General features: G+C 41.4%; 1 protein-coding gene across 1 annotated transcript in view; it reads left to right on the forward strand.

The window, feature by feature from the left end:
* The first annotated feature begins 5,518 nt into the window (after positions 1 to 5,518).
* Positions 5,519 to 20,067, forward strand: part of LOC134675926 (irregular chiasm C-roughest protein-like) — a 172,277-nt gene continuing 157,728 nt past the window's right edge. The window contains exon 1 of the mRNA XM_063534271.1: positions 5,519 to 5,689. The gene's annotated coding sequence lies outside the window, so the exon portion shown is untranslated. The remainder of the gene's footprint in view (positions 5,690 to 20,067) is intronic.

Consider the following 20,067-nt stretch of genomic DNA (forward strand, 5'->3'; position numbering starts at 1 on the left):
CCTTTTAGCATGAATATGTCCCGGGTGACGGTTTTTTTTGATTTTTGAGAAAAGTATTAGAGTTGTACGTAAAGCACCATACCCAAAGGTATCATACTACATTCATTGAATGCTGGCTATAATTTGTTTGTCTTCCCCATACATTAAAACACAACTTGACCGAAACATTAGTCTAAAATTGCTGTATGTAAAGCATGTCTTAAGTAGGCATCTAAAGTGTCATTATACCGGGTGTGGCCTGTAACATGAGCAAATAATTAAAACATAGATTGTACTCCTCAAACGGTGACACTTTTGTTCAACAACTTTTAAAAATTATGAAGTATTAGACTCCCTATTTTTCATACAAAATAAATATTATCTTCAATGGACGCCATCGCCACGCCATATCATTATGATTGACGTTGCTTGTCACGCCTTAAACATAACACAATTCGCAATACATTGCGTCTTGGAATATACTGTAAAGTGTATTAAAAATCAAACCACAAGTTATTTTTAAAAGTCGCTGAACAAATGTTGGTCAGTATGAGGAGTACAGCCTACAGTTAAATTTTTTGCTCATATTACAGGCCACACCCGGTATGGTACTTGCTAACTATGTAAACAATCCGCAATATTGAAATTGTCTCTGAATGATGAATTTACTAGTGACTTTTGTTTACATAGAGAAAGTTTGACCAAGAAAACTCTGCAGCGATTTTAATAGCCCACGCAGTGCTATTGTTATTTTAAACGTGAAACTTCTATGAAATTATGACGTATAAATAACACTTGCACTGCGTGGGCTATCAAAATCGCTGCAGACTTTTCTTGGTCTAACTCTAGTACACCTACTATTAGAAATACTATTAGAAATTTGTGTATTTTTCTTAGTATATGACATTTATTTCAGTTTCAGTACACCTATACTTTACTTTCTAAGAATTATATTTTTGACGAATAGTATTTCACATTGCGTCGATTCACAAAAAAATAAAATAAACGGATAGGTATTCAATTAATTCAAATAAATGCTTCTGACTTTAAAATCACACAAAGCTAGTAAAAGTTACAAAAATAGTTTTAATAAATACACAGTAACATTTTAACCCTTAACATGGCAAGACATGAAATAATGTATCCACCTATCACGTGGAATGTTTTTGGGGATAGTAATGAGTAAAAAAGTACTATATTTAAGAAAAAAAAATTAAAAGCATTCTGAAAGTAGGGTTTTCAGGACGTCCGTTAAAACGGACATTGCCACGAACCTTATATATTGATTGCTCCCAAGGTTGTCCTAAAAAACGGACAATGCCGTTATACAGCTTAAAAATATAATTTTTTTTAAAGAATTACAGGGCAAGAAAATTTAAAATTATTTCAATAACACACTAGTGAATGTTTGGAAAAAATGTTTAAATCGATTACTAAGCAGAAAAAACTTATGGGAAACATAATAATACCATATTTACTTCTAGTATTGATGTGTAAAACGACCCAAGTACAGGTATATTCAACAAAATATATACATTTTAAAGCTACTTATACATGGAAAATAGGCTCATAAAGCTAGTTGCACATTACAATTATTGTAAATAATATTACTTTACTTAAATGACCACACCGTTTATCACTATGGTCTCACAGTTCTATGTTTTGCTTGTTGTCTTATTACCCGGACTATCTGGAACCTAAGCTGGTGGTAGAGTGTAGCTGTACTTCCAGTAAAAGTTTAGATATTTTTCAGTCTCAATGGCCTCTGGCAACATTTTGGGAATATATGGTTCCTCCTTGGCGAGAACTAGAGTCTTATCTATGTCATGCTCTCAGACCGCAGGCTTTAGTTGGCGGTGCTTGACATCGTCAGCTATAATAATATGTTCTTGTATTATTAGAAATGCTTTGCTTCGTCTGCCCGACATATGAAAGACTAGATTCGAAATTAGCTATTTACTCCCCTGAATTTCGTAGAGATTACATTTTACAGGCCTCAGGAACTGTAGCATCTTCATCATCGACTTGAAATAGGTTTTAACCGTAGGACATTTCAAGACGTGCCAATAATTTGGATACTGAAGCGAATTATGCGTTTAATGGCGAGAAATTAAGTTTTGTAGATGGAGTACTAGAGGACAGGTCGTGTTTAGGTCATCAGGTTGAGTATTATGATCAACTTTTTTCCCACAAGGACCACGTTAGACTTCGAAATTATATTTAAATACAGACAGTGCCATTCACAATGAAGTGCACTAAACTTTAATAGCATGACAATAAGAATAAAAGCACGCGTGTTCATAAATGAACATATATTTGTCCATCACATTTGATATCCTCTTAGAAAGTGACCTGGCTGAAAAAGAGTCAGATTGGGACAAGGCGGATGTACAATCTGCCTCTAGTAAAATTTCGTCATTGTCGTCTTTTTGTTATCTCACTCTTCTGAATCAGATGGTGGAATCACCTTAAATTAAAATATAAAAGAATGTACACATATACTTATGTCTAACGTAACTCCAACGCAACAATAGCCTATAAAACGACGATCAATGAAAAAAAAAGTATATACCCTATGTATGGCAATGTCCGTTTTCTGTCACAATCTTGTCTCCGCACAAGCCGGCACTGTCCGTTTTTTAGGACGTGCTAAATGGTACTTTGTTACCAGTACTATCGACAATGTCACAAAAATGGGACAAGATATATTTCGCAATTTTTGACTTAGAATTAATCTATGATTTAATGAGCTTTATATAAAATAACAATGTCTAACTCATCTAGTAATAATATCAACAGAAAGAAAACACTTTGGCTATTTACTTTATATTCTATGGCGTCAGGAACATACTCTGTCGCAAATTCAGCGAATTTCAAATTTCAACTGCCGCCTGCGCATAAACCGAATTTTGTCTGATATTGTCTTAAACTAGGAAAAAAAGTACAATTCTCGCACTTTCTTTAAGGTACTTTCTTTTCTAGCCTGCACTTAGTGTTTAAACTTGGCGCCACATTTAGTACCTGTACTAAAAAAGTGACACAAACGCTTTAAGGGTTAAGCAAAATCTCGAAAATAAAGCAATTTGCAGTCGGCGATTTTAAAAATATCTGTTATGCCACAGATTATAATAATATAACACTTTTTAAATAAAAAAAAGGTCAAGATGAACTATTTTGTGCATTCTTGTGAGTTATAATTAATACTAACTTTATAGAGTTACACCAAGAAAAGTCTGCAGCGATGCAGTGCAAGTGTTATTTTACACGTAAAACTTCAATGAAATTATGACGTGTAAATAACACTTGCACTGCGTGGGCTATCAAAATTGCTGCAGACTTTTCTTGGCCTAACTCTAGTAATTAGTATTAGTAAGTTTTTAATTTTTGTTTAAATAACTACTAACAATGCTATGGGTCTATAAGTTGTATGAAAAAAAAAACCCATTTTATTTTATTTATAACATTAATTTACCTATGTGCTACGTATTGATAATTTGATAAATCAAGGCATTGATGAAATACGTAGTATTTTGATGTAATATATTTACATATTTATACTACTTAAGTGGCGTATCTATTCTCACCATTTATGCAATCTGTGGCAATGCTGCAAAAATAATTGCAAGCGCGACAAAATGTCGCACAAATACATTGCACTCATTTATTTAGTCTGTGGCATGTGTGCCTTCCATCTCTCTCTAACCTATGTGGAAGTTATTGCTGTCCCGCTCTCTCAATGCAGAGGTTTCTAATAATAGGTAGAAGTAATGGAGGCCCTTTTAGGGTTCCGTACCCAAAGGGTAAAACGGGACCCCATTACTAAGACTTCGCTGTCCGTCCGTCCGTCTGTCTGTCACCAGGCTGTATCTTACGAACCGTGATAGCTTCTACAGTTGAAATTTTCACAGATGATGTATTTCTGTTGCCGCTATAACAACAAATACTAAAAACAGAATAAAATAAAGATTTAAGTGGGGCTCCCATACAGCAAACGTGATTTTTGACCAAAGTTAAGCAACGTCGGGCGTGGTCAGTACTTGGATGGGTGACCGTTTTCTTTTTGCATTTTTTTCCGTTTTTTTTGCTTTATGGTACGGAACCCTTCGTGCGCGAGTCCGACTCGCACTTGCCCGGTTTTTTTATACAAATGGCCTGTCTGCAGGTTGTGGTTTATAATTTATTCGAATTAATAAGCGAGTTTAACGTGATATTTTTAAATTGTTAGAGATTTTGAGTAGAAAAGGTTAATAACTCTAAAATACATAAATGCCCTTACCAGGATTCGAACCCGGGACCATTGACATTACATAATAATCATCTTAAAATAAATAATTACTATAAACAAATGATGGTTCTCCAAAAAAATGCAAAAGAAAACTTCAATCGGGGTCCTAGGGTCCAAACAATTGATCTATCTATATGATTATATTTCGCAAGAAGCAAATTAAAAATGAAATGTATTATTTGCTAATCCGTCAAGTGGACGGAAACTGACACTGGACGGTAAACTGACGCAATTACCCTATCTAATGGCGACTGTACCAACTAAGTTGTTATTATAAAGCTCTTGAACGGAATATAAATTATTTCGCCAAGATCAAAGGAGTGAATGAACGGCGTAGATTCAAAATTTGCTCAAAGTAATTAGTTCTATGTACAGGCTCCAATAATATCTCACGCGAACGAGCGCAAAAATATCTAACTATATTTGCGCGGCAAAAGCTTTAACCCTTTACCGGGCTAAGGGATATTTCTCACATACGGCATTTGAAATATGTGTTCTATTTTCGATGTAAGATTGACATTCGATTGTCATTTTTGAACTGTCAGCCTGGTAAAGGGTTAACCCGAAAAATATACTTATTGGGGTTTCTTTGTACTTCTTACTAATTGTATCTTACAAGCTTTTATTTACTTTCACCTGACCCTTGTCTGTCTGTCTGTCTATCTGTAATGAAATCTTGCAAGTTAAATTTGATCCACTTCCCGGTTTCCGATTGAGCTGAAATTTTGCATGCATGTATAAATCGGATGACAATGCAATATTATGATACCATCGAGCTGAGCTGATGATGGAGACAGAAGGTGGCCATAGGAACTCTATGATGAAACAACGCGACCTTAGGGGTTTTTAAAATTGTCTCGATGAGTATTAGTTGTCTGTATCAGATATTTTTGCGGCCTTCTTTGTGTAATATATTATTGCAGGTGACTGTATTTAATTATAGTCAAAAGTTTTCTAAGTAAGGTTAATAATACGCGTAAGTGCGGCTAGACTTCACACTGGTGCCTGTTTAGGCTGTTTAAACATTGATATAAGTAATGGCTTTATTCATAAACGCTTTACAGGCAACTAGACTGATATCATGATAAATAATTCACACATGTAATTCATAAAACCTTTTAAAACCTAACACCGGCATTGGCATTAAGCGCAACAGTCAAAGCCCAATTTCACGCGCCGCCGAAATTAAAATTAAAAATAATTTATTCATAGAGCCCCGTCTGTAATACTCTATGGCAAAGGGCGGGAAAATCTCCCGGCCTGCCAGTACCTAGCTACGCTTCGAGCGCGGCGTACGTGCGTGTGGAATTCAAATTTCGAACACGAATTCGAATCGCGTGAACGTTGACTGTGTGTTTGACGTTTTTTTTTATTTGAACTGTTTTCGGCCAGTGTTGTGTTTTGGATTGCACGATTCGTTTAACGGTAAGTTTTTAATGTTTTTTTTTTTAGTTTAGTAATTTTGCAAGTGATGTTTATCGTGTTAGGGTTAATTTATCACGTGATAAATAAAGCACTTGACAGGTCTTTGATGCAACATTGTAATAAAAGTGCATTACTAATATTATAATAATACGGGGGTTTTCAACTTTTCAGTGGTTTTCAGTGCAGTTGGTGTTTCAAGCTCATCTAAATCAAATTTAAAATTGAAAACAAAATTCAGCTGAATTTGAATTTTTTTTTGGATTATTGTTCTATTTTAGTGGATTTGACATTTATTAAGTATTAAACTTTCCATTAGATGACTTAAGACTGCAATATGTAGTTTTTAGGGTACCGTACCCAAAGGGTAAAAACGGGACCCTATTACTCAGACTCCCCTGTCCGTCTGTCTGTCACCAGGATGTAACTCGAGAACCGTGACAACAGTTGAAATATTCACGATTTTTTTTGTCGTTTTTTGCGTAATGGTACGGAATCCTTCGTGCGCGAGTCCGACTCGCACTTGGCCGTTAATTTTTTTCCCTTTTCCTTATCTTGTTGTAATTTTTCCTTTAACAGAATTTTTAAGAAGGCACTTGAATAGAGGATAAGTATATCATTTAATCTGGCACCATAAAGGGTAAAACTAATAGGTAGGCTTTTTGATGATTTAAATGCCCGATGGTAACATTAACAAAAGTGTTGCTATTTCGCTTATCGCGTTAAACCATCTCTCAACTCTTTTTTTTTAATTTTTTAAATACAGGCTGGATAGATAATTTTAGTCGCGTGACAAGAACTGATCTAGACCTAGCTTAGCCTGTTATTCTAGAATTGCTGTATGACTTGGAGTGGCAGAACCGGTCACCGAGTTAATTATATGGGGGGAAGGTCCTGTATGTTTTTTTTTTACTATTCCACAGGTTTTATTTTGGGTTGGGTAATCTACACTATTAGCATTAGAGGAATATTATGTAGGTATTGATATAAGATAAAGATAAAAGACTTTTGATTGTTACTTGCTTTCGTAGAAACTAGTGCCTGCGCCAATTCCTGGGATTAGTTGGCAAGCAGACCCCAGGCTCCCATGAGCCGTGGCGAAATGCCGGGACAACGCGAGGAAGATGATGATAAAATACTTTTGATTCAGTAATTTAACCTAATGTATAAGTTAGAACCGCGATTAAAAAAAATTACACTCCCATAGAAAATGGACCAGCCAAAATGTATGAAACAGCCATATTTTTTTCGAGATTCCGTGGTTGGTCCCATAGTAAAAGTTGCTCAGTATAATCCTAAAACCTCCCTGGCAACGGGAATGCGCTTATTTTTTGGCCACCCTGTATTGTACGAAAACACAAACTCCGGACTAAAAGTTTATTTTAACCCAGTTTCTGCTACAATAACACTAACCACGCATCCTGTACCCTAAACAAACACTAAAAAACTTAACCCTTCAAATAATAAAACTAATACCTTATTGAACCCCCCATTCACCACGGCAGGAGGCCGCTCCTGATAAAACAAGATTTGATCTTGTTATGATACGATCGCAAAGCATCTCACGCACAGGCAGCAGCAAAAGTTGGTAAGCGGGCGAGGTGTTCAAAATTACCTTAACACGCTCTTATTCTCTTAACAAAAAAGTCGCGTCATGATCATTTTGAGCACCTGGGTCGCTTAGCAACTTCTGCTGCTGACTGCACATCAATGAAATCAGCGTGCGCGCTCATTACGGTCGTATCATAACAAGGTGAAAGATAAAATATCGAATGCGTTTTATTGCGAGCAATAACCGAATAAAATAGTTATTTACGATACAAGTGCGGAAAAGAGGAAATTCGAAACGAGTGGCGATAAATTAAAACACGATCGAAGGGAGTGTTTTAAATAGACACGAGTTGCGAATTACCTATTCGCACGTGTATCCTACAACGTTTTACAGTACATATGGCCCTTTAAACTTTTGACATACTTACTACTGTACTGTAAAATTATTATTTTGATTAAAATAAAATTACCGAAAACCTGATTTAAACAAATCTGGATTGTCTTCCGCTCATGCTACACAGAATTATTACAATTATGTTACGACTAGGTACCGTTTTAGTGTAAACAATGATGCTAAAATGTCCCAAAAAAACATGCAAATTTAAGGGGAATTTTTAGCATCAGGATTGAATGTGCTAGTGATTTTAAGTTGGAAGAACTCAAATAGATCGGGATCTGTGATTCTCATCTGTGATTTTTCAACATTTTTATTAGAAAACACTCTTTTGCTTTTGATTTGAATTCGTTGAAGCTACTTTGCCGCCTTTGCCGGTAATGTAGGTAATATCTAAAAAAAAAAATCATTTTTTTCAAGCTTCCGCACTTACATAATATTTGAATTATAAAATTCGTACGAAATTTGACACACATAAGTTAACATACTTAACATTATAATAAAATTAATGAAACTAAAATCGCATGCGATTTGTTGCAAATTGCAATGTCTGCAGAGCCCTTTAATAAATGGTTATCAGAATCGGCCCCCGGATCTCAAATCCCGACGCTAACCAATTTAGTAATTTTAGTCACAGTCCCGGTCCCGGACCCACAAAAACGAAATCATTGTTGTTACAATCGCTATTAGTTTGCGAGTAAAGCGCTTGAAAACCAGTAAACAATTAAACATGGCCGCCATGTTTATTTGTTTTTGTTAAAAAAGAACGTATTCCAAATTAGTTATTTGTTAAGCAGGTATAGATTACGACGCAAAATAATATCCGACAAGGTGAAAGGCGTGTACACCCAAAAACTAAAGAGAAGAAAGAGGTGAATCCTAGAGGCGCTGTATAAAACTCCGATATAACTCTTGCTCTGTTTTTTAGTATACTTAGAAAGGGACAACATCGTTTGGAGTGGAGTGAAGTTAGGTACATAAGACCGTAAAGAAACGTAAAACGTGTCTCACAGCACGTTTATTCACTGAAAGTAAGTGAAAAATACTCTGCCAACTGATGGTAGAGGCACTACACCATTATACTTACGCCGGGTTTTAACAAGCTTTTATTAGGTCGACCTGTATGTAACTATGTAATGGAATCTAAAGTAACTAATTTAACCATCTTCCAAGGATCGAAGCGTATAGAAAATTGGCAGCTGTATGCAGTTCTGATGACAATACAATAATATGGTACTGTCGAACTGATCTGATGATGGAGACAGGAGGTGGCCATAGGAACTGTGTGATGAAACAACGCAACCTAATTGTGTTAGGGGTTTTTAGAATTGTCTCGATGAGTATTAGTTGTCTGTCGTAAGAAAAGTACAGTCAGCGATAAAAGCTTGTACCAAAGATGATTTTTTTGCCAAAAACTTATTTCTAGTAATAATCTATTATGTTTTTTATTTTATTCATATTTTGATAGGTACTCTATAAAAAATTATTTATGAAATGAAATGAAAACATTTATTTTCAGGCAACTATTGGCCCATAGATAATAGTAGTTTATGTGACTGCTACATAATGAAAGGCATTAAAATACGAGTGTGGGTTTAAGAAACGAACGAAGTGAGTTTCTTAAAAGGATCACACGAGTGTTTTAATGCCTAATTATGTACAGTTACATACACTACTTTATCTACACACATATTATTACCTTCTATTATATATTCACTAACCTCATATTTCAACCGACATCCATCGTTGCTGTCTGACTTAACTCGCAGATTTGAGAGGTGGCGGCTCCTAAATATCTTTTTATCACTCATTTTACACGATACTTTTGCTTAAAGTTTGTTTAAAAACAACTATCAAATCAATTTTATAACCTAAAACTAATTAAAAGATGAAACTGTAAGTCAAATGGCGGTAAATGAAAACTTTTTTTCACAAATGTCACGCATCCGTAGTTTTTTTAATTCATAGACAAAAGAATGAAGTTCCTATTCTCATGCCACTCGAGATCAAATGTCGTACGGTTTATATTAAAAAAATATACCGAATTGACGTTTCGTATCGATAATTGTTTTAATATCTATGGATACTAGAATAGACACCCACTTGAGTTTTGGCAGCTGTTCCAAATTTAAAACTCATAACCTTACAAAAATCTGTAAAGTTATAACTTTAAAGTACAAATTTTACCTACTACCACAGATAAGAAAGTTCTCATAGTAAAATTGGTTGTGATAATGCTGGTCATTTCCTACGGTTTCTGAATGCATTTTAGAGCAGTAATGATATGTGCGTAGATAAATGCCTTAAAACTAGCATACATATTATTACAAAATATATTATTTATATGTCACATTTAATTTGCCACACTCTCCCATGCTGAAAAAAACATTCACATTTGTAGTTAAATGAGGAGTTTCAGAAAACAGTACCATTTACTTTTTTTTTCGAAAAACGTAACAACTTTTGGGTTATTTCGACTCATAATCACGAGGACTATTAATTAAAAGAAAGTAAAAAAGTGTTGTAGTATGATATTATGAGATTTCATTGAAATTATTACGATTTTAACTAACTTCTCGCTTGAAAATTGTAACAAAATATACCTATAATTGCAACCGCTATTATATGGCGCTAGGCCATTTTATTTAAAGTTGTGATTTTTTTGACGTGAAACGTAGGTAAACGTCTTTAAAAACCCGTAGAGGGGCTCGGATCAAAAACCGATGTAACGAAAAAGTGTTATGGCGCGGCGGCTTATATCTCCGAAACTATAATACCTATAAACATAGTTTTGACACAGATGTGTAGAAGAAAGTAGCCATTACTCGAAACAGTACGTGCCGCTGACATAGATGGCGCTGATTCTGCGCTAGACACGACGTATTCGGAGCAAAAATGACCCCTATTTTCAGTGTTCATTTAGTAATGACTCATCAGCCCATTAACCGATTTCGGTAAAATTCATGTCATTTGATAGATCTTACTTTATTTTAATGAAATATGAGCAAAATAAAGTACGTGGAATTATAATAAGCTGTTAAAAAATAAAAAAGGGACAGTTTTTACAGAATTTTTATCACTGCTCTTGTTTGAGGCCACCGTGTGCGAAAAAAAGGGCGCAAAACTGACAAAATATACCTGAAATAGTAAGATAAAGCAATAACGGTTCTTTTAATACCACATTCACCATAGCTAACACATGCTCATCTCCTCAAATAATGCATTAGAATCTATGACGGCGCGGCGGCGCGAGTTACTTTGATAGAACACGTATAACGTATGACGGCTGCTTGACAATCCCGAGTTCCTAATGCTAGTAAGTATATAGTAATCTTAGTTAGGTACTTTCTGATGTAATGGGTAAAACATAATATAGAAAAGGTCACTTCTGTGGACAATTGGTACTATAAAAGGTAACGACTGTGGTTCATATATATCCCGTTTTTCTCATTTGAGTCTCAAGTATTGAATGAAATTCTGCCTGTAAAGGTGCTGCGCAAAAAATTGCTTTTAGATTCCCTTAAATGCGATGGCTACAGGAAAAACACGAACGAGTTTGCTATAAAACGTGTTTTACCCATATAAAATATCTATTCTCGTAATTTTGGTGTGTTATTTACAAAAAAATTGTAACTAATCGTTACATTCATTACTCCAAAATGAATTGATCATTTAATTATTTAAATAGGTGTGACGCTGTAATTAATTATTTGAAAATTACCCATCAAATGCTGTACTCAAGTTCATCTAGATACAGTGAATCATTATGACCCCAAATAATCTTTACAGATAAAATTTAGATATTACTCAATGTCTACGTCACAAGGCGGTTAGCCCGGACTCCCGTGGTCGCGTTCCGATACTTCTCTTTCCTTTGGTGCTCGTTGCTGGTGAGGAGCGCCTCCACCGCTCCGGTGTAACGCCTCGCGTGGTCCGGTAGGAGCTAGGCCTTCCAAAGCCTGCTGTGATGCCGCTGAGGACCCTGGCCGCTCCGGCCTGGGTGGTTCGGGTAGGTGTGGCGATGAAAAGAAACTCAATGTTTCACATGCACGTATATTTTACGTTAATCTACACTTATTCGTTCGTACACTGACGCCTGATGCGTGACAATCGTGACACGACAACTACTATTCTTAGAAAATAACTATACTGAAAACACACGCGGCGTGGTCAATGGCTGCGGCCAAGTCTAGCTTCAAACCCGGCAGGAATGCAACCTACGTGCGTTCGCTACAACGCTCCGAATCGTCCTGGTCCGGAAATAGAATCCATCGATATGAAGTTTTACCATAATGATTGTAGTGACATACCATTTAAGTTACGCTTGAGCCTCTAGGAAATTGGCCTACGATTATTGCACACGGCACATGTGAAAGGTGCTTGCACTTGGCGTAAACATTCCTGCGGGGGGGAGGCCAGAGTTGAGCTGATACCTTGAAGCACAATGGATTAGCTAGTCTAACTTACAGCACTATCAAACATTGACCACAGCAAAGTGGTGACATGAAAGAACAAGTAACCAACTAAATACTTATAAAGAAACAGTACCTAGTACAGTTGCAATTAGAAATCAGTGAGTCATCTTGATATAAATAAATTCAATTTAAACAGTAGGTACCATGAGTTGTTAACATGTGACAATACCAAAACATAACTTATAAATTAATACAGTTAAGTACACTCTACTGGTAATTTACACAATTTGACAACGGGCCGGATTAAGTCGCCGCCCTGAGTTTTTAATTTAACTGATCGTACAATATCATCTGCACCTTTAAATAATTGAATCACTCTACCTCTACGCCAGTGGAGAGGGGGTGCAGTTTCATCCTTGATTAATACTAAATCATTTAAAGCCATGTTAGGAACATGATTGTACCATTTGAGTCTGGTTTGCAAATTATTAAGGTAAGTAATATGCCATTTAGCCCAAAAGTTTTGTGAAATCTTTTGTAAAGACTGGAAATGTGATAAACATGCTACATTAGTGTCTTTCCACGGGTACTCAGGTACCGATAGCAATGGTTGCCCTATAAGAAAGTGGCCCGGAGTGAGTACTTCCAAGTCACATGGGTCCTCGGATAAAGGAACCAGAGGCCGTGAGTTAAGCACCGATTCTACTTTGGTAAATACGGTTGAAAGACCCTCGAAGGTCAGTATGCGGTCCCCTAACTCACGCTTGAGTAGGTTCTTACTACTCTTGACTGCGGCTTCTACCAAGCCTGACATGTGAGGGGCACCAGGAGGATTGAACTCCCAGCGGACACCTTGGCGACGAAATTCCTCCTGGAGGACAATTTCGTTGTCAAGTAAGAACTGACTAACCTCCTTGAGGTATGAGCTAGCACCTTTGAAATTTGTACCTTGATCGCTCCTGACTAAGGCGGGCAGCCCTCGTCGACTGACAAACCGTGTGAACGCCGCAATGAAGGCCTCGGTGCTCAGCGACGAGACGAGTTCAAGATGTACGGCTTTCGTTCCTAAACATACGAAAACACACAGATAAGCTTTGAGTGATTTAGCATTTCTGAGGTGACTACTTTTGACCCAGTAGGGACCGGCAAAATCGGTTGCTACTCCTGAAAAGGCACGAGCCGCCGTGACTCGGTCCGCTGGCAAATCTGCCATAAACGGGGCCTGCGTTGAAGCGTTGAATCTGAAACACGACATACAGCTATTGATTACGCGGGATACCACACGTCGCGCCGACGGGATCCAGTAACGTTGTCGGAGTATATTGATGAGTGCGCTCGTTGAAGCGTGACAATAGGTACGGTGATAATGCTGCATCAACATTTGAGTCCATTTATGGTCTTTAGGTAGAAGGTATGGGTGCTTAGCATCGTAACGTAAGCATGAATGCCGCAGTCGACCTCCGACGCGAATGAAGTGATTCTCATCTACGAAAACGCTGAGTTTTTGAAGTGACTTGCAAACAATCTTGCCTCCTTTCAATAACACGATTTCATCTCTGTAAGCATCCAGTTGAACGTACTTAATCCAGTGGTTTATTGCCTCACGATTTTCGTCGATCGTTAGCGTAGGGCGAACGTTCCGTTGCGCTTTCGGCAAACGAACGTTCTTACAAAATCGCAATACGTATGACGTCACATTGATAAGCTTGTTGAACGAACTGACTCGTGATAACAGAAACTCCTCCCATGACTTCTCGGCCGGCGTAATGTGATGTAACTGTTTGAATCCGGGTAAATCTGGTGACATGGTGACCGGCATCGTCGGCCACTGTGACTCATTCGTCAGTAACCATTCTGGGTTCCACCAAAGATGAAACCCGATGAGGTCCTTCGCCGTAGCCCCCCGCGATGCGACATCGGCAGGGTTCGACTCCGATCTGACATACCTCCATGTCATAGGTCGGGTTGACTGTTGAATATCTTGAACACGGTTACCTTCAAAAGTCTGTAGCACATGAGGCTTTGTGTTCAACCAACATAGCACAATTCTGGAATCTGACCAAGCATTTATGCTGTCAATCTGAACTGATTCCTCGTATGCCGCTGCGACGTGGTTTAATAACTTATAAACCAGGTGAGCTGCATTTAACTCGCTCTTCGGAATGGTTTGTTTGACTCTCCTTGACGCTACGCGAGTCTTAGCTATCACTAACCGTACTAGTACATTCCCTGACGCGTCCTCAGTCCGGAGGTACACGCAGGCTCCGTAGCCGAGCTCCGACGCATCTCCAAAGCCGTGGAGGGAGTGTGACACCGCACCGGGCAGAGTGACGCACCGCGGAATCTGTAGCTGACTCAAGTGATGTAGATCTTGAATGAGTTCATTCCATTGAAGGTCTTGAGTATGGGACAGTGGCTCATCCCACTGTAATCCATCTGTACATCCTGCGACGGATCCTCGCGCCACAGAATCAGCTGATAGCGCCTATCGCTGGGGTGTATCCACGTTTGCCGGAACATCATCCTGATGTCGGTCGTGAAGACAACTTGATGACGTCTGAAATTTAACAATATTTGAGTGATATCATTTTGAAGCGGTTTGCCTGAGTGAAGGCATTGATTGAGCGATACGCCGGTGCTTGAGTTAGCTGCAGCGTTATATACGACGCGGATCTTTTCGGATCCTTTTTTGAAAATTCCGTGGTGGGGTATTACATAGTGTTCGCTCTCGAAATTAAAGTCTGATTTGGACATATGACCAAGTGCCTCATAGTCCCTCATGAATTCCTTATATTTTTCAGCAAATACTGGATTCTTGGCCAGCCTGGCCTCCAACGAAATCAGTCTACGCATGGCTAGAGCCCTAGACTCGCCCAGCTTGGGTCGGTCTGCCCGCAGCGGCAACCGCACCATGAATTGGCCATTATCTAAACGTTGAGTAGTGGAGGTATACAACCTTTCACATTCGAGGTGTTCTGGGTGTTGCGGCCGCTCCTCGGGGGGCTGCTCCACTCTCCAAAACCTTTCTAGGACGTCCTCGAGCCGAGTAGCATGGATGCCGTAGTCCTCTACTGATGTCCCGGCGGTCGGTGTTGTTAATGATGATGGGTAATTCCAAGTTGCCCCCATCAGCACGTGACCGAAGCAGGTGCCGTACGCCTCAACACCTGGAATGTTAGTGAGTATCTTTGAACCAGTGTATATATAATTGAGCACATCCGTTCCTAGAATGATGTCCACATCCTGCGATTTATCCAAGGCAGGGTCAGCTAATTCAAGTTTTGATGAATCCAAATGAGTCCTGATCTCAGTATCATAATAAGGTATGTTTCCCGTAACCCTGTACATGACTGTAGCTACTACACTGATGATAGGCACTGTTTTCCCGCGTGGTTTGAATACAAGCTTAGCAATCGTGCCTGGCACATTTACCTTTATGTCACCTACTCCAAAAATATTATTCCCAGTAAACTGTTGGTGTACTTTGAATCTTTCTACAAATGATTTCTTCACTACGGAGCACCCCGCTCCCGAGTCAAGCAAAGCCCTAGCTTTAACATAAGACCCATTGCCTGATCTGACCATGATCACAGCTGTAGGAGAGACACGAATTGGCGCCATTCGTAGTCTTTCCTCCGGTGCACCAACAGTGGCCTGATCTCATTGTTCAGGCTCAGGACTGCTCCGAGTCCCGAAGCGCAATGAGTGGAATGACTGCTGCGCCGCTTGAACACGCGCGCCTACCTTAGCCCTCGGTATATGACCGGTGGGAATCAGCTGAGCCGGCTGAAGCGCACTATGAGGTGACCCTGTCTCCCTCCTTTGGGGTTGGTCTGGTACTGACGGCTTGGGAGACTGCGGCTTCGCAGCCCTCGGCGGAGATGTAGTCCGTCGCTGGGGAGACGGCCACCGCTCCGGCAGCGTGACTGCTCTCGACGTGCTTGGCGTGGCAAGCGGCATGACCCTTACCCGATGGACAGCTGCTTCAACTGCCATGGGTGGGGCTCTCCCCGCTGCACCACCATCGCACAGCAGTGAGTTGTGTGCGGACGACTCACACTGTGCGCACCAGTTGCGCTGCATGCACTCGCGTGCATAGTGACTGCGCAGGCATCTGAAGCATGCGCCTGACTTCCTAGCCCAGGTCTTCCGCTCCGAAATCGCCAGGTTAAGGAACTTCGGGCATTTGTACAAGCTGTGCTGGTCACTCGAGCAGTATGAGCAAAGAACAGGGGGTGAATTCACCTGATTGGTCTCTTGTTCGATGGCGAAGACCCTCGCTGGCGGTCCCGGTTTCCTGGTAGCTTGACCCGACGGCCCCGCTCTTCCTCGTGCAGGTGCGGAACCACGCTGCGCAGTTGGTTGCTCCACCGCTGCTGGCGAGACCGCTTGCTGAACCCGGCACTGCTCCTCCAACAGCGCCAGTAGCTGCGTGAGAGTGGGCAACACCTCCGGATTGCCACCGTACCTCTCCTCGTATAAGGTCTTGATTCTGTTCGGTAGTTTCTGCAAAATTATAAAAACCAATAAGTATGACCACTCCGTGATTGGCTGCTTGAGCTTCTCAAGCGCCTGGACTGACTCCCGGAGCGGGTCATAGAAAGCTGAGCGTGACCCTGCACTCCAGTGCGCCACTGAAGGCAGGTTCATGATTCGGCTAATGAATGTATCCAACAGCAGCCTGTTATTCTGATACCGAGCCCGCAATAACTGTAAAGCTACCGCGTAGTTGGGTCCGTCCATCGGAAGGTGCTGTATAATGGACAGCGCCTCCCCTTGCAACGACGACCGAAGATAGTAATGTTTCTCCGCGTCGGAGATGTCCCTACTATTGACTAACGACATAAAGAGATCATAGAAGGAGAGCCACTCTGGCAGGTTGCCACTGAAGGTGGGCAGCTGCACAGAGGGCAATTTGACTTTACCTGCCTGTCCACGGGGTGTGTGTGACTGGCCAGCCTCTCCAGCCGACGCCTCGTCTAGCTGGATCAGCAGCCGGTTAACCTCGCTGAAGCACTCCTGGTATTGAAGTCGTTCCTCCTCCTCGAGCTCACCTTCGTAGGCCAGCAGTGACTCGTGGGCCTTGACGTACTCAGTATAAATAAGATCAAAGTGCCGCTTCGCCACCGACGCGGCCATGCTGTCAGGTCGTGATGTGACCGTGCCAGCATAGTCGGTCAACATTTGGTACTTGGTGCGCAGCTGCACCTTGATTGACTTTAACGACATGACGTGAATTTACTTTACGATTAATGAAAGACACTAATTTGTGACACTATTCGACTAACAGTTTACAAGTTAGGTGGCTTTGGCTTTACCTTAAAGTTGGATTTTATATTGACGATAACCTAATTAATCTATTGGCGACACTTGACGTTGACAGATAATTCTAACCTAAATGTCCCAAACTGACGTTTGCCGCGAACCGGAAATGTCCTTATGCTAAAGATGGCCGCACTCCGCACTGTACGGTCCCCGTCCGTTGCCTACGCAAGAAAATGGCGGCCGACGCCTTCCCTTTTATTACGATTTGATTTGATTTTTTCGCACTATGCCCAACCGCACCGGGCTCCGTTTCCACTGAATTTAACGGCAAAAATGAATAATGCTGACACGATGAGTACTTGAAGCGATGATTACGCTACCAATGCGATGTACCGCTGCGGTGCTCGCGTTGATGACGATGGCTTTCAATAATATCGTGCTGTAATTCCTCCCCTCATGGGCCACCAAAAATGTCTACGTCACAAGGCGGTTAGCCCGGACTCCCGTGGTCGCGTTCCGATACTTCTCTTTCCTTTGGTGCTCGTTGCTGGTGAGGAGCGCCTCCACCGCTCCGGTGTAACGCCTCGCGTGGTCCGGTAGGAGCTAGGCCTTCCAAAGCCTGCTGTGATGCCGCTGAGGACCCTGGCCGCTCCGGCCTGGGTGGTTCGGGTAGGTGTGGCGATGAAAAGAAACTCAATGTTTCACATGCACGTATATTTTACGTTAATCTACACTTATTCGTTCGTACACTGACGCCTGATGCGTGACAATCGTGACACGACAACTACTATTCTTAGAAAATAACTATACTGAAAACACACGCGGCGTGGTCAATGGCTGCGGCCAAGTCTAGCTTCAAACCCGGCAGGAATGCAACCTACGTGCGTTCGCTACAACGCTCCGAATCGTCCTGGTCCGGAAATAGAATCCATCGATATGAAGTTTTACCATAATGATTGTAGTGACATACCATTTAAGTTACGCTTGAGCCTCTAGGAAATTGGCCTACGATTATTGCACACGGCACATGTGAAAGGTGCTTGCACTTGGCGTAAACACTCAAATATGTGCGACTTCGGTATACAAACACAAAGCAATAGTACAAGAGTCTAACTAAATGCGAAGGTCGAAGGCTGCGCTCTCGAAGGCAAGAAGCGTCAAGGATGTCAGTGCTTTAACACAGAGCAATATTACAAGTGTCTAAATGCGAAGGCCGAAGGCCGAGCTCCGCGTAGGGCCGAAGGCCCGAAGCGTCCAGTCTGTCAGTTCTGTGTTTAACCACTGACATCCTGGACGCTTCGGCCTTCGCATTTAGACACTTGTAATATTGTTCTGTGTTATAGCATTTAAATCCTGGACGCTTCGGGCCTTCGGCCCTACGCGGAGCTCGGCCTTCGGCTTTCGCATTTAGACACGTACTATTTTTCTGTGCTAAAGCACTGATGTCCTGCCTGCACGCTTCGGGCCTTCGGTCCTACGCGGAGCTCGGCCTTCGCATTTAGACACTTGTACTATTGTTTTATGTTAAAGCACTTAAATCCTGGACGCTTCGGGCCTTCGGCCCTACGCGGAGCTCGGCCTTCGGCCTTCGCATTTAGACACTTGTATTATTGTTATGTGTTAAAGCACTGACATCTTGACGCTTCGGGCCTTCGGCCCTACGCGGAGCTCGGCCTTCGGCCTTCGCATTTAGACACTTGTGCTATTGTTCTGAGTTATAGCACTTAAATCCTGGACGCTTCGGGCCTTCGGCCCTACGCGGAGCTCGGCCTTCAGCCTTCGCATTTAGACACTGTACTATTGTTCTGAGTTAAAGCACTAACATCCTGGACGCTTCGGGCCTTCGGCCCTACGCGGAGCTCGGCCTTCGGCCTTCGCATTTAGACACTTGTATTATTGTTCTGTGCTAAAACACTGATGTCCTGGACGCTTCGGGCCTTCGGCCCTACGCGGAGCTCGGCCTTCGGCCTTCGCATTTGGACACTTGTACTATTGTTTTGTGTTATAGTACTTAAATCCTGGACGCTTCGGGCCTTCGGCCCTACGCGGAGCTCGGCCTTCGGCCTTCGCATTTAGACACTTGTACTATTGTTCTGTGTTAAAGCACTAACATTCTGGACGCTTCGGGCCTTCGGCCCTACGCGGAGCTCGGCCTTCGGCCTTCGCATTTAGACACTTTTACTATTTTTCTGTGCTAAACCACTGACATCTTGGACGCTTCGGGCCTTCGGCCCTACGCGGAGCTCGGCCTTCGGCCTTCGCATTTAGACACTTGTACTATTGTTCTGTGTTATAGCACTTAAATCCTGGACGCTTCGGGCCTTCGGCTCTACGCGGAGCTCGGCCTTCGGCCTTCGCATTTAGCCACTTGTACTATTGTTTTGTGTTATAGTACTTAAATCTTGGACGCTTCGGGCCTTCGGCCCTACGCGGAGCTCGGCCTTCGGCCTTCGCATATAGACACTTGTACTATTGTTCTGTGTTAAAGCACTAACATTCTGGACGCTTCGGGCCTTCGGCCCTACGCGGAGCTCGGCCTTCGGCCTTCGTATTTAGACACTTTTACTATTTTTCTGTGCTAAACCACTGACATCTTGGACGCTTCGGGCCTTCGGCCCTACGCGGAGCTCGGCCTTCGGCCTTCGCATTTAGACACTTGTACTATTGTTCTGTGTTATAGCACTTAAATCCTGGACGCTTCGGGCCTTCGGCTCTACGCGGAGCTCGGCCTTCGGCCTTCGCATTTAGACACTTTT

This window comes from Cydia fagiglandana, chromosome 23 (genome assembly GCF_963556715.1).
Source record: "Cydia fagiglandana chromosome 23, ilCydFagi1.1, whole genome shotgun sequence".
Classification (NCBI taxonomy): domain Eukaryota; kingdom Metazoa; phylum Arthropoda; class Insecta; order Lepidoptera; family Tortricidae; genus Cydia; species Cydia fagiglandana.